Source organism: Tamandua tetradactyla, chromosome 4 (assembly GCF_023851605.1).
Source record: "Tamandua tetradactyla isolate mTamTet1 chromosome 4, mTamTet1.pri, whole genome shotgun sequence".
NCBI classification, from domain to species: Eukaryota; Metazoa; Chordata; class Mammalia; order Pilosa; family Myrmecophagidae; genus Tamandua; species Tamandua tetradactyla.
In genome coordinates, this window is record NC_135330.1 from 42,771,097 (window position 1) to 42,784,085 (window position 12,989).

General features: G+C 38.1%; 1 non-coding gene and 1 pseudogene across 1 annotated transcript; both read right to left on the reverse strand.

Moving 5' to 3' along the window:
* Positions 1-6,490: 6,490 nt before the first annotated feature.
* On the reverse strand, positions 6,491-6,654 carry LOC143681903 (U1 spliceosomal RNA). The gene has a single exon (XR_013174950.1). It is a non-coding gene; the product is annotated as a U1 spliceosomal RNA (small nuclear RNA).
* Positions 6,655-11,455: 4,801 nt separating this feature from the next.
* LOC143680225 (SWI/SNF-related matrix-associated actin-dependent regulator of chromatin subfamily E member 1 pseudogene) lies at positions 11,456-12,724 on the reverse strand (annotated as a pseudogene).
* Between the last annotated feature and the right edge of the window lie 265 nt (positions 12,725-12,989).

Sequence of the window (12,989 nt, forward strand, 5' to 3'; positions counted from 1 at the left end):
GAAGAGGAAAAATTGGTGGTGCTGCATTAAAAATAGGAGACTTTAATATGCCACTTTCAAAAATGGATAGGCCCTCTGGTCAGACGATCAGTAAGGAAATACAAGACTTGCCCTAACAGCCATATATAGAACACTTCATCTGACAAAATCAGAATACACATTCTTCTTGAGTGCTCGTGGATCATTCTTCAGGAATGTTAGGTCACAAAACATGTCTCAATAAATTCAAAATATTGAAATCCTACAGTGTATACTATAAACATACTGTAATGAAGCTAAGAAATAATAAATGATGCAGACATGGAATATTCACAAATATGTGAAATGTAAGCAACATACTCTTAAACAACACTGAGTTAAAGAAGAAGTCACATGATTAATTAAGAAATTTCTTGAGGTGAACGAAAATTAAAATCCACCCTACCAAAATTTATGGTATGCAGTGAATTCAGTGCTGAGAGGAACATTTTTAGCTGTAAATGCTTACATTAAAAAGAAGGGCAGGCCACAGTGGCTCAGCAGGCAGAGTCCTCACCTGTCACGCTCGAGACCCCAGTTCATTTCCCGGACCTCAAATCACAGACCTCAAAACTGGAAGAACTAGAAAAAGAAGAGCAAACTGACCCCAAAGTGAGCAGAAGGGAGGAAGTAACAAAGATTAGGGCAGAAATAAATGAAATAGAAAATAAAAAAATAGAGAAAATCAACAAAACCAAAATTTGTTTCTTTGAGTACATCAATAAAGTTGTCAAACCTTCAGCTACACTGACAGAGGAGAAAAAGTGGATATAAGTAGAAAAAAAAATCATGAATGAAAAAGGGGGCATTACTACCAACTCACTGAAAATAAAAGTTTCCTAAGAGCATACTATGAGTGACTGTATGCCAATAAATTAGATAACCTAGATAAAATTGACAAATTCTTAGAAACACACAAACTACTTACATTGATTCAAGAGGAAATAAAAAATCTCAGGAAACTAATTAGTAGCAAAGTGATTGAATCAGTAATCAAAAATCACCGAACAAAACAAGCCCAGGATGAGATGGCTCCACAGGGGAATTCCACCAAGCATTCCAAGAAGACTTAACTCCAATTCTACTTAAACTCTTTTGTATAATTGATTAAGTGAGGACACTCCCTAATTCATTCTCTGAGGACAATCCAACCCTCTTGCCAGAGGAAGGTAATGATACCACCAAGAAAACTACAAATCTCTTATGAATATAGATGCGCAAATGTTAAAAAATACATGAGCATATTAAGATACCTATAATTCATGATCAAGTGAAATTTATTCTAGCTGTGCAAGGTTGGTAAACCATGAGAAAGTCAATTAATGTAATATACCACATTAAGACAATAAAGGAAAAAAACACATGATCATCAAAATTGATGCAGAAAAGGCGTATGACAAAATTAAGCACTTGTTCTTGACAAAAACACTTAGAACATTGGGAATAGAAGGAAACTAACTCAAAATGATAAAGAGCATATATAAAAAGTCTATAGCTCACATTCTATTTAATCGTGAAAAACTGAAAGCTTTCCCTGTAAAGTTAGTAACCAGACAAGAATGCCCACTGTCACCTCTGCTATTCAACAATATACTGGATATTTTTGTCAGAGCAATTAGAAAAAGAAAATAAATAAAAGTAATTCAAATTGAAAAGGAAAAAGTTAATTTTCTCTATTAACAGAAAATTAGCTCTTGGAGCTAATAAGTGAATTCAGCAAAGTGGTGGTATACATGATAAACACCCAACAACTGCCAACATTTATACACACAAGCAATGAATAATCAGGAGAAGTCAGGAAAAAAATTCATTCATAATAGCAACTAAAATAATCAAATATTAGAAATAAATCTAACCAACTATGTAAAGGACTTGTACTCAGAAAACTGCACAACATTGCTAAAATAAATCAAAGAAGACCAAAAGATGGACATTCCATGTTCATGCATTGGAAGACTAAATATTGTTAAGATTTCAGCTCTACTCAAAGCAATTTGTAGATTCAAGGCAATCCTAATAAAAATTCCAACAGCATTCTTTACAGAAATGGAAAAGTCATTCATTGTCAAATTTATATGGAAGGGTAAGGGGCTCCGAATAGGTAAAACATTCTTGAAAAAAAAAGAATGAAGTTGGAGGACTCACACTTCTGATCTTAAAACCTATTATAAAGCTGTAGTAAGAGTGTGGTACTTGCATAAGGGCAGACATATAAACCAGTTGAATCAAATTGAGGGCTTAGAAATCAACCCTTATACTTATAGCCAATCTATTTTTGACATGGGGGCAAAGACCTTTTAATTGGGAAAGAATACTCTTTTCAACAAATGGTGCTGGGAGAATTGTATGTCCATTTGTTAAAAGAAAAAAAGAAAGACAGAAAAAAGGAGGATCCCTACTCACACTTTATACAGAATTCAATTCAAAATGGGTCAAAGACCTAAATATAAGAACCTGTCCCATAAAACTGCAGAAGAAAATGTAAGGAAATACCTTCAGGACCTTGTTTTAGGCAATAGATTTTTGGTTTCATCTGTTTGTTTTTATTACATTTGGACCTCTAGAGACATAGACCACTATATATACCACTTTTCAGTGAAAATCTATTCTATGTGAAGCATACATGTCACAAACTATCTTGCTTCTAATCTCTAAGACTTCACTCTGAGTTTAACAAAAAGGCAGGCTCTCCTGTGGGTTTGACCCTTGAAGTTTCTTGTTTTTTGTTTTTTATTTTTTGCATGGACAGGTACCAGGAATCGAACCTGGATCTCTGGCATGACAGGCAAGAACTCTGCCTGCTGAGCCACTGTGACCCACCCTGAGTCTTGAAGTTTTGAATTTATTGATTACTGTAAAACAATTTTAAGTAGATGAGCTTAATTCTCAGCTGTTTTACTTCTGGAATGCATGAATCATTTTGAAGTTAGTTATTCCATTATAAGTTATTCACTCCCTTAAGTTTTGGGGTCTGTTCTGTCTTTGGAAAACTTGGTAAAAAAAAAAGTATTTTTTTCTGTAAAATAAGATAACTTTATCAGAATATGCTCTATATTAATTATAAGCAAAAGCAGTATAGATAATGTGTATGTGCTGTGTTTACTTTAATAACTATTTCATAAACTAGCAACTGCTTTAACTATGGAGACAAACACTATTTCTCAACCAGTCTGATCCAAGTGTAGGTGAGGGCTAAATGCTATTATTTTTTTTTTAATGTGTTAATTTTTATTGGTAAACTATCATTTAAAATTTATTTAGCACATTAAAGCTTTTTTAAAAGAAAACATATTCTTGTAATAAAAATGATGCTACCTGTATTAAAATCATTTTAAGTGAAATATAAGACACATCCATACAAAACAGATACACACAAAATTTTAATGCTTAAAAATTTTGGAAATTATTTCTTGCTGAGTTTATTAATACAGAATATTTTACATCAGTGACCTTTCTGATGTTATCAACTTTTTTCAAGTTTTGAAATTATGTGAGTAGAAGCATAAAAACTTAACTTTTCTCAAATCCAAAATTTAAATGTATAAAACACATTTCCCAAATTTATGGTCTGTGCTGTCATTTTATTCTTTATAAACTTTTTTATTGATAATATAACATATATACAAAGCAAAGCAAGTAAAAAGCAGGTTTTCAAAGCACTGTTCAACAAGTAGCTACAGGACAGATCCCAGAGTTTGTCATGGGCTACCATACCATCATCTCAGATCTTTCCTTCTAGTTGCTCCAGAATGTAGGTAGGTAGAAGGAATAAACATTTTCTTATCATCACAATTAACTTTTCCCCCTTTTTTTTCTGAAAAGTAACACATATACAAAGAAACGATGGATTTCAAAGCACAGCACAACAATTAGTTGTAGAATAGATATTATAGTTTGGTATGTGTTACAATTCCATAATTTTAGGTTTTTACTTCTAGCTGCTCTAAGATCTGGAGAAACAAAAGAAATATCAACTTAATGTTTCAGTAGTCATATTCATCCATTGAACCTACCTCCTCTGTTTAACTCCACCATCACCTTTGATCGTTCTATCCCACTCTTTAGGGGTATTTGGGCTATGGCTGTTCTAACTTTTTCATGTTGAAAGGGGCTAACAATAATATGGGGTAGGGAGATGAATTAGCTGATATTCTGGAAAGGCTGGGCCCTCTAGGTTTCAGGATTTACATGGTCCAGGGACCCATCTGGAAGTTGTAGGTCTCTAGAAAGTTACCTAGTGCATGGAACATTTATAGAATCTTATATATTGCCCTAGCTGTTCTTTAGGATTGGCTGGAATGGTTTTGGTTGGGGGTTGGCAAGTTATGAAAGGTAGCAATGTCTAACTGAAGTATGTGTAAGAGTTACCTCCAGTTATAGACTCTTGACTCTATTGAAACTGTCAGCCACTGATAATTTATTAGTTACACTTCTTTTCCTTCTTTTGGTCATGATGGAATTTTTTATTTCACCGTGCCAGGGCTGGTCTCATGCCTGGGAGTCATCTCCCATGCCACCAGGTCAACTTTCACCTCTGGATGTCATGTCCCACATAGTGGAGAGGGCAATGATTTCATTTGCAGAGCTGGGTTTAGAGAGAGTGAGGCCGCATCTGAGCAGCAAAAGAGGTCCCCTGGAAGTAACTCTTAGGCTTACCTGTACGTAGGCTAAGCTTCTCTGCTACATACATAAGCTTCACAAGAGTAAGCCTCAAGATCAAGGGCTTTGCCTATTGATTTGGGTGTCCCTAATGTTTGACACAGTATCAAGGATTTCCCTAGTGGCAGTTTAATAGTTACATACTTTTTTTCAAACTTCCTTGAGGGAGTTTGCCAATGCTTTTTGATTACATGCTTAATAGATTGTAGGATGCATCCAGGCATTACTTAGAGCTATACAGGATTAAAGGACATCATTCTTATTCTGGGCTCCCTGTGTTTGGCTTGTTGAGATGAGCTATCTAGGCAGGTTGAGTTAGATTATGTGCTACAGAAAATTTTAGTTCCGGACCAAATAAATCTTTCCTCCTTTGGTCTCAAAGAGTAGGTGCAGTTCTATAATATAGCCAATGTCTTCCTTACACCTGGGTTCTGAATTACCTTAATCCTGACCTGATCGGCTTCGTGCTTATTTCTAAATACCAGGTTATACATACATAAAACAGCCTCTCAAAATCCGGCAATAATAATTACCACTCCAGTTAAATGTGTTTGCTACAAAAGCTTGCAATCTAGACCGCTGTTTTCTTATAAGCATTTTCTAAAGGAGATCATACAATATAACTGTTTGTTCATTTCTGGCTGATTTTACCTCACCAAATGTCCCACAGGTTCATTCACATTATTGCATGCCTCGTGACTTTGTTCCTCTTTGTAGCAGCATAATATTCAATCATAAGTATACACCATCATTTGCCAATCTACTTCTCAGTCAGTGTATCCTTCAGCCACCTGCATTCATTAGGCATCACGTATATGCCCAAAGTCCACAATACTCTCAATTTTAGATAATTTCATTGTTCCCAAGAAAAACATGACCTCCAAGCACACCCTCACCAAATAGGAAATCTAAATCTCCCCTTAATTATTGTCCCTCCCCCCATTATTTACCCCTGCTGTTGCTGTGGTACTGTTGATGTTTTCCTGTTAAACATAGCCCATAACTTGCAATAGCAGTTTTCCCCGTACCCTGGATTTAAGTACTCTTTCTATGCAAATCATACCTTTGAAGTAGTTCTTGCAAGAACTTATTTATATTTTTGTGTTAATCAGTGGGGCACATAGGTCTATACACCCCCTTTCAATCATGTTCACCTTCAGTCTAGTAATATTACTTATAGGCCCACTAGGGAACTGCCTTCACTTATATCTATTTCCTTACATTTGTGTTCAACCTCATTAGCTCACCATTCACCCATCTCTAACTTCTGTGTATCACTATGTCCCCTATAGTCTGTATTTTAAGCCTCCAATTTTACCATTACCATGGTCATAAAAGTGGAGTCATACAGTATCTATCATTTTGTGTCTGGCTTATTTCACTCAGCATTATTTCCTCAAGGCTCATCCATCTTGTCATGTGCTTCAGGAAATCATTTTGCCTTACTGCTGCACAAAATTCCATCATATGCATATACCACATTTTGTAATATTCACTCAGCTGTTGATGGGCATTAGGATTATTTTCATCTTTTGGTGATTGTGAATAATGGTGCTATGAACATCAGTGTGCAAATGTCTGTTTGTGTCATTGCTTTCAGCTCTTTTGGGTATATGCTGTGTTATTGCTGGTTCTTAGGCCAACTCAATATGTAATTTCCTAAGGAACCACCAAACTGTCTTCCACACTGGCTGTGCCATTATAAGTTCCCACCAGCAGAGCATAAGTGTTCCGATATTTTCACATCCTCTCCAACATTTGTAGTTTCCTGTTTGTTTACTAGCAGCCATTCTGTTTTTAATTTTCTTTTTACTGGGGGAGAGGACGAATGCAGCCCCCTACTACCACAAATTATGCAGTCGAGTTTCCCACATTTGGGGAAATCGCAGGGGTCAGTTCATCCGGTGTGCAATGGATAAGCCTCCCCCTGGGAAAATCACCTACGTGATCATGGTATCTCCCCTGCCAGGCAAGTATACTGCTAGCAGACATTCTTAATAGTTATGATGTGGTATCTCATTGTAGTCTTGATCTGCATTTCCCTTATAGCTAATGAAAATGAGCTTATCTTCATCTGCTTTTGAGCCACTTGTATTTGCTCTTCAGAAAAAATGCCTATTCATATCTTTAGCTCATTTTATAATTAGGTGGTTTGTTCTTTTGCTGTTGATTTGTATGATTTCTTGTACGTATACAGGATATCAAACCTTTGTTTGATGTGTGATTTCCAAATATTTTCTGAACTCAGTCTTTTGTGGTTTCCTTTGTATGTAGTACATTGTTCTTCTCTTGCCACTCTCAGAGTTTCCTGCTTCTCTTCAACATTTGACAGACTGATTAGGATGTGTCTTGGGGAAGGCCTATTTGGATTTATTCTGTTTGGAGTTGGTTGGGCTTTTCTGACTTTTATATTTATGTCCTTTATGAGGGTTGGGAAGCTTTCCTTCATTATACCCTCAACTACTCTTCCTAGCCCTTTACTCCCCTCTTTTCCTTCTGGGACACCAGTTATTCTTAAATTTATGCACTTTGTTTTGTCTATCATTTCCCTGAGATCCAATTCAAATTTTTCCAATTTTTTTAGCCATTTGCTGTTTTGAGTCTTCAAAGTCAGTTATCCTGTCCTGTATATCACTTAGTCTTTCCTCTGTCTCTTCAAATCTGTGTTGTGTTCCTCTAGTATGTTTACTATTTGGTCAACAGTGTCTTTAATCTCTGTGATATCTACTATTTTTCTATTTATTCTTTCAAATTACTCTTTATGGTCTAGTGTTTTCTTGATTTCCTTTATGTCATTTGCCATCCCATTTATTTTATTAAGTAGAATTGTATGAACATCTTTGATTAGTTGTTCCAATTTTTGTGTTTCCTCTGGTATTTTAATTTGGTCATTAAGCTTGGCTATCTCTGTCTGCATTGTGATATGCGTAGTGATCTTCTGTTGTGTTTGTCACATGTAAATATCTTGATTGATTTACTTTGAGAGTTGATTTCTTTCAATAGTGTAAGGCCTTGTGTTTGCAGGATGCGTGTACAGCAGGGAGCAGGGTACAGGGCAGGGCACAACAGTGTAGTGATTAGTTTCAGGGTAGGTATGGGCACATACCTGGTGTGTGCTGGTCTAGGGTGTGGGGCACTTTGTGTGCAGGCACAGAGCTGTGGCAGCAGGTAGGTGTTATGCCTTCCTGGGTTTGGGGCAGATATGATCTGATGGCACAAGTCAGCAGTTTCTCAGAGCTGGGAAGTGTGACTGAAGGCTGTGCACATGCACGGTTCTAGGACTGCTGTAAATGGAAGTTCCCAGAGGTGAAGGACATGATTGGAGTCCCATGCACATGCGCGGATCTAGAGGTATACTAAACTGAAGTTCCCAGAGCTGAAGGACATGATTGGAGTCCCGTGCACATGCGCGGGTCTAGAGGTATACTAAACTGAAGTTCCCAGTGCTGAAGGACATGAGGGGGGTCCGTGCTCATGCGCAAGGCTAGGAGCACTGTAAATTAATGCACAGAGCTCACGAGGTGGGGGGGTGGGGGGATTGAGGTTGTGCGACACTATGGGTGGGGGCCAGGGGTAGCCTGGGTATGGAGTTCAGCATGCCCACAGACTTTATGAGCTGGCGACAGCCAGCAGGAAACAGGGAGGGGGAGGTAGTGCTGAGGGGAGTTGGACTGCACTTGGGATGGGGGTGTGGGGCAGGTTCGTGTGCTGGGGGCTGGTGGGGCAAGGGTGCCTGGAGTACAGGGAATGGGAGTGGGTGACGGGGTTCAGGTGTGTGTGGTATAGGGTGAATTACCAGTAACAGAGCTGTGCTGGTGAGGGTAGAGCATTCACAGAACATGGCCTGGCTTACTTCCTAGTCTCCAGCTCCCGTCCGTGCACTCCCATGGACTCTGCACCTCCGCGCCAGACTCCAGCTTTCTGCCTCTCAGGTCTTCAACCTCTGCAACCAGGGCTGCCTTTTGTGGTGCAGAAGACTCTCCCAGATCAGCTGCACTCCAGAATCACTGCCTCAGTTGTCCTCCTGTCCCTTCTCTAACTTTTCCGTGGAGCAGGGCTGAAATTGAGCTACTCTATTTGCCATCTTCCTGGAAGTCCTTCTTTCTTCTTTTTTGATATAGGCATTTAGGGCAATAAATTACCCTCTCAACAAAGCCTTTGCCACACCCTATGAGGTTTGATATGTTGTATCCCCATTTTCATTCATCTCCAGATAGATACTGATTTCTCTGGCAATTTCTTCTTTGGCCTACTGGTGGTTTAAGAATGTGTTATTTAATCTCCATATATTTGTGAAAGTTCTTGTTCCTTGGTGGTTATTGATATCCAGCTTCATTCCATTGTGATCAGAGAAAGTACTTTGAATAATTTCAATGTTTTTAAATTTATAAAGACCTGTTTCATTCCCCAGAATATGGTCTATCCTGAAGAATGTTCCATGAGAACTAGAGAAGAATTTATATCCTGGTGTTTCGGGATGCAATGACTGTGTATGTCTGTTAGGTCTAATTCATTTATCAAGTTGTTTAACTTCTATATTTCCTTATTGATTTTCTGCCTGGTTGTTCTATCTATAGAGGAGAGTGGTGTATTGAAGTTTCCTACTATTATTGTTGAAACTCTAACACTCCCTTCAATTTTGCCAATGTCTTTCTCATGTACTTTGCAGTTCCTTGATTGGACACATAAACATTTATGAATGTTATTTCTTCTTGGTGAGTTGTCTTTTTTATTAACATATAGTGTTCTTCTTTATCGCTTATCATGTCTTTACATTTAAAACCTGTTTTGTCTGATATTCATATAGCTATTTCTGCTTTCTTTTGGTTATAACTGGTGCAGAACTTTTTCCATCCTCACTTTCAATCTATTTGTATCCTTGTGTCTAAGTTGAGCCTCTTGTAAGCATCATGTAGCTGGATTATATTTATTAATCCATTCTGCCAATCTGTACCTTTCAATTCCATTAACATTCAAAGTTATTACTGAAAAGGCATTTCTTGAATTTACCATCTTATCTTTTGGATTTTATTCATCAAATCTATATATTCTTTTCCCTCTTTCTCTTTTTATCTTTTAAGTTACTCCAACTGGTACTTTTCAATTCTCTGCCCCCTCACCTGACTTTTTCTTTTTTTCAATTGACAGAACTCCCTTTACAAATTCTTATAGGGCCAGTGTCTTATTGGCAAATTCTTTCAGGATTTGTTTATCTGTGAAAATTTTGATCTCTCTCCGTTTTGAAGGACAGTTTGACTGGGTACAAAATTCTTGGCTGGAAGTCTCTCTCTTTCAGGATCTTAAATATATCATTCAAGTGCCTTCATGCCTCTGTGGTGCTGGTTGAATTGTCTGAACTCAGTTTTATGTGAACACCTTTGTATGTAGTAGATCACTTTTCTCTTGTCATTTCAGGATTTCTACTCCTCTTCAACATGTGCCAGACTGATGAATAAGTATCTTCGGGAAGGCTTATCTGGATTTACTATATTTGGAGTTCATTGAGCTTCTTTGACTTATGTCCTTTTTCTGAGGGCTGGAAAGATTTCCCCCACTATATCCTCAACTAATCTTCCTAGCCCTTTACTCTTCTCTTATGCTTCTGGGGCACCAATGATTCTTGTACTTGCATGCTTTGTTTTGTCCATCATTCCCTGAGATCTAATTCAAATTTGTCCATCTTTTTTTTTTTTTTTTTTTTTGCCATTTGCTGTTTTGAGTGTTAGGAATCAGTTGTCCTGTCCTCTAGTTTGCTTATTCTTTCTTCTGCCTCTTCAAATATGCTGGTTTGTTTCTCTAGTATGTTTTCTATTTGGTCTACAGCCTCTTTAAACTCTGTTATATTTGCTATTTTTCTGTTTATTCTTTTTAATTCCACTTTATGCTCTTCCAGTGTTTTCTTGATCTTTATGTCATTAGCCATCCCATTCATTTTATTTAGTAGAGTTATATGAACATCTTTGACTAGTTGTTTTAACATCTGTGTCTCCTCTGGTGTTCTAATTTGGTCATTAGGCTGGGCTATATCTGTCTGCATCATAATATGCTTAGTCATCTTCTGTTGTCTTCATGCATATGAATATCTTGATTGGTTTACATTGGAAGTTGATTTCCTTCAGGAGTCTAAAGCTTTATATTTGTAGGATGGATGTGGAGCAGGATGTGGGGTGCAGGGTGAGGCACAACAGAGCGGTAAATATGCACTGCAGAGCATGTACAGGCACAAGTTGGGGATGCAGCACTGGTGTCTGTGAGCATGGGTGCCCAGTTGCAGGGAGGATGTGGCTGTGCCTACACTCAATTCTTCAACACAACTCTTGGTACCTGACATATTGATTAAAACTAGAAAAGGGGAAGTGAAATAATTCTTATACATGATTACATTTTCAAGAAGCTACTCTTTGCAGAAGTAAACAGCACAGGGGACTTTCAGGATGCTACTAATGGGGACTTGGAAGGTTTAAAGCTTTGGCTTTGGTAGGCACCCGAGTGAGCTGTAGGAAGCAATGGTAAGAGTAGATTGTGCAGCATTAAACGATAATTCTCCAAAGAGATGGGCAATTTCTCAATCTAAATTCTAAGCATTTCAGTAGTTGAGGGCTAGAAATGAATTTCAAAGAGAAGAGTCATCTTCACAACTGCTTAGGAAAAGGTGACTGTACCACTAGGCCCATGATGCTGTGTGGTTCAAAAGCCTTTGGTTAGTGCAATATGACAAGAAAAAAATTAATATGCAACCCACATAACACCATTAAAACTCCAAAAAACCCCCATCATTTTATTTAAAAATGTATTTAGAACACATAAAACAAAATAATATATATATTTTTTCCTTTTCTGGTACAGGATCTGTTGATGGCTCCTCCACTGTTGCACTGTTGCTTTCTGAGCCAGAGTTGCTATCCTTGGTTCCTTTCTCTGCCATGCTGTCAACCCCCCTTTCCCACTCTCCTTGTGCTCAGTAGGTGTGCCTTCTTCACCATTCTGTTGGTCCTCTGTTGTTTCGTCAAGGTGTGCCTCCTCTCTCTCCATTGGAATACTCGTATACTCCTTCTTTTCTTCAATTTTATTAGCTGCCTGCTCTTCCTCAGGAGCAATACTGCTCTATGTTCAGCTTGTTCTGCTGCCTTTCTCCCCCCCCCCTTTCTTCTGGGGGCCTGCTCCTCTGCCTGTGCAGTTTTAGCTGCACTTTTCTCCATATCCACTTCTACATTCGGACTGCATAACCTTTTAAGTTCATTGCTAAATGCATTTGTGCTTTCCAAGAAATTCCTCTTCTTTTCCTGGTGTCACTCCTCTATCTGAAGAGGTTTACCTTCTAGTTTTCGCTGATGAACCATTAAGGCCTGGACCTATCACTTGAGGACCTGCATTTTGACTGTTGTGAAAACTGACCAAATACCTGGCACCACATTCTTGCTAAGGATTTCAGTAATAAGTGGGTGGTTTCTCTGGAAATGGGTGATGGCTGCATGCTTCATTGAAAAGCCATCATTATAATCATCTGGATCTTCAGATGGCTGAATGCTCATGTAAGGTTTTCTTTTCTCATGTGAAACTGTCTCTGCCAATTTTCTTCTTCTAAAGCAGCTTCTGCATGACTTTTTGCATGACTTTTTATGTAAGCAAGTTATGTGGGGGAATTATGATAGGCCTTCATAAATTCATTACACTCTATCTTTTCTGCTATGTATTCATTTAAATACTTTTGTTTCTTTTCATCAGTGAGATCTTGTCACATGCCGCCAATAATCTTACCAATTGCCCACAACTTTAGGTCAGGGTTGGAAGCCTTTACTTGGTCCCAGATCTTTCTGCTGTACCTCATGTAGGGCATCAGCAGCTTATCTGGTGACTTTGAGGGTTGTGGAATCATAATACTAGAGGGTGCCATGACCCAGCTGTTCATGCCCAGGCTCCCTTCCAGCCTGTAGCTGTTGTAGGAGAGATGACCGTATGGATTGTGTCCCACAAACTCTGGTGTGTTGGGCATTTGTGTTGCAGGAGCACAGGTGAGAAGTGGGACATAAGATGGTCTTTTTGACATTGTGGAAGATGAAATTCTAAGTTCCTTAAGAATGAATAGGAGACACTGCAGGCAGAAGGAGTGCCCACAGTTCTGGCTGTTAGCCAGCGGTTTTTGAGACTTTACAGCCGAAGCATATGTCACAAAAGAAGAAATTGATTTTTATCAAAATTTTATCAAAATAGAATTTTATCAAAATTGATGATTTTTGTGCCTCAAAGGAATTTGCCATGAAATTAAAACAACAACCTATGCAATGGGAGAAAATATTTGGAAAACACATATC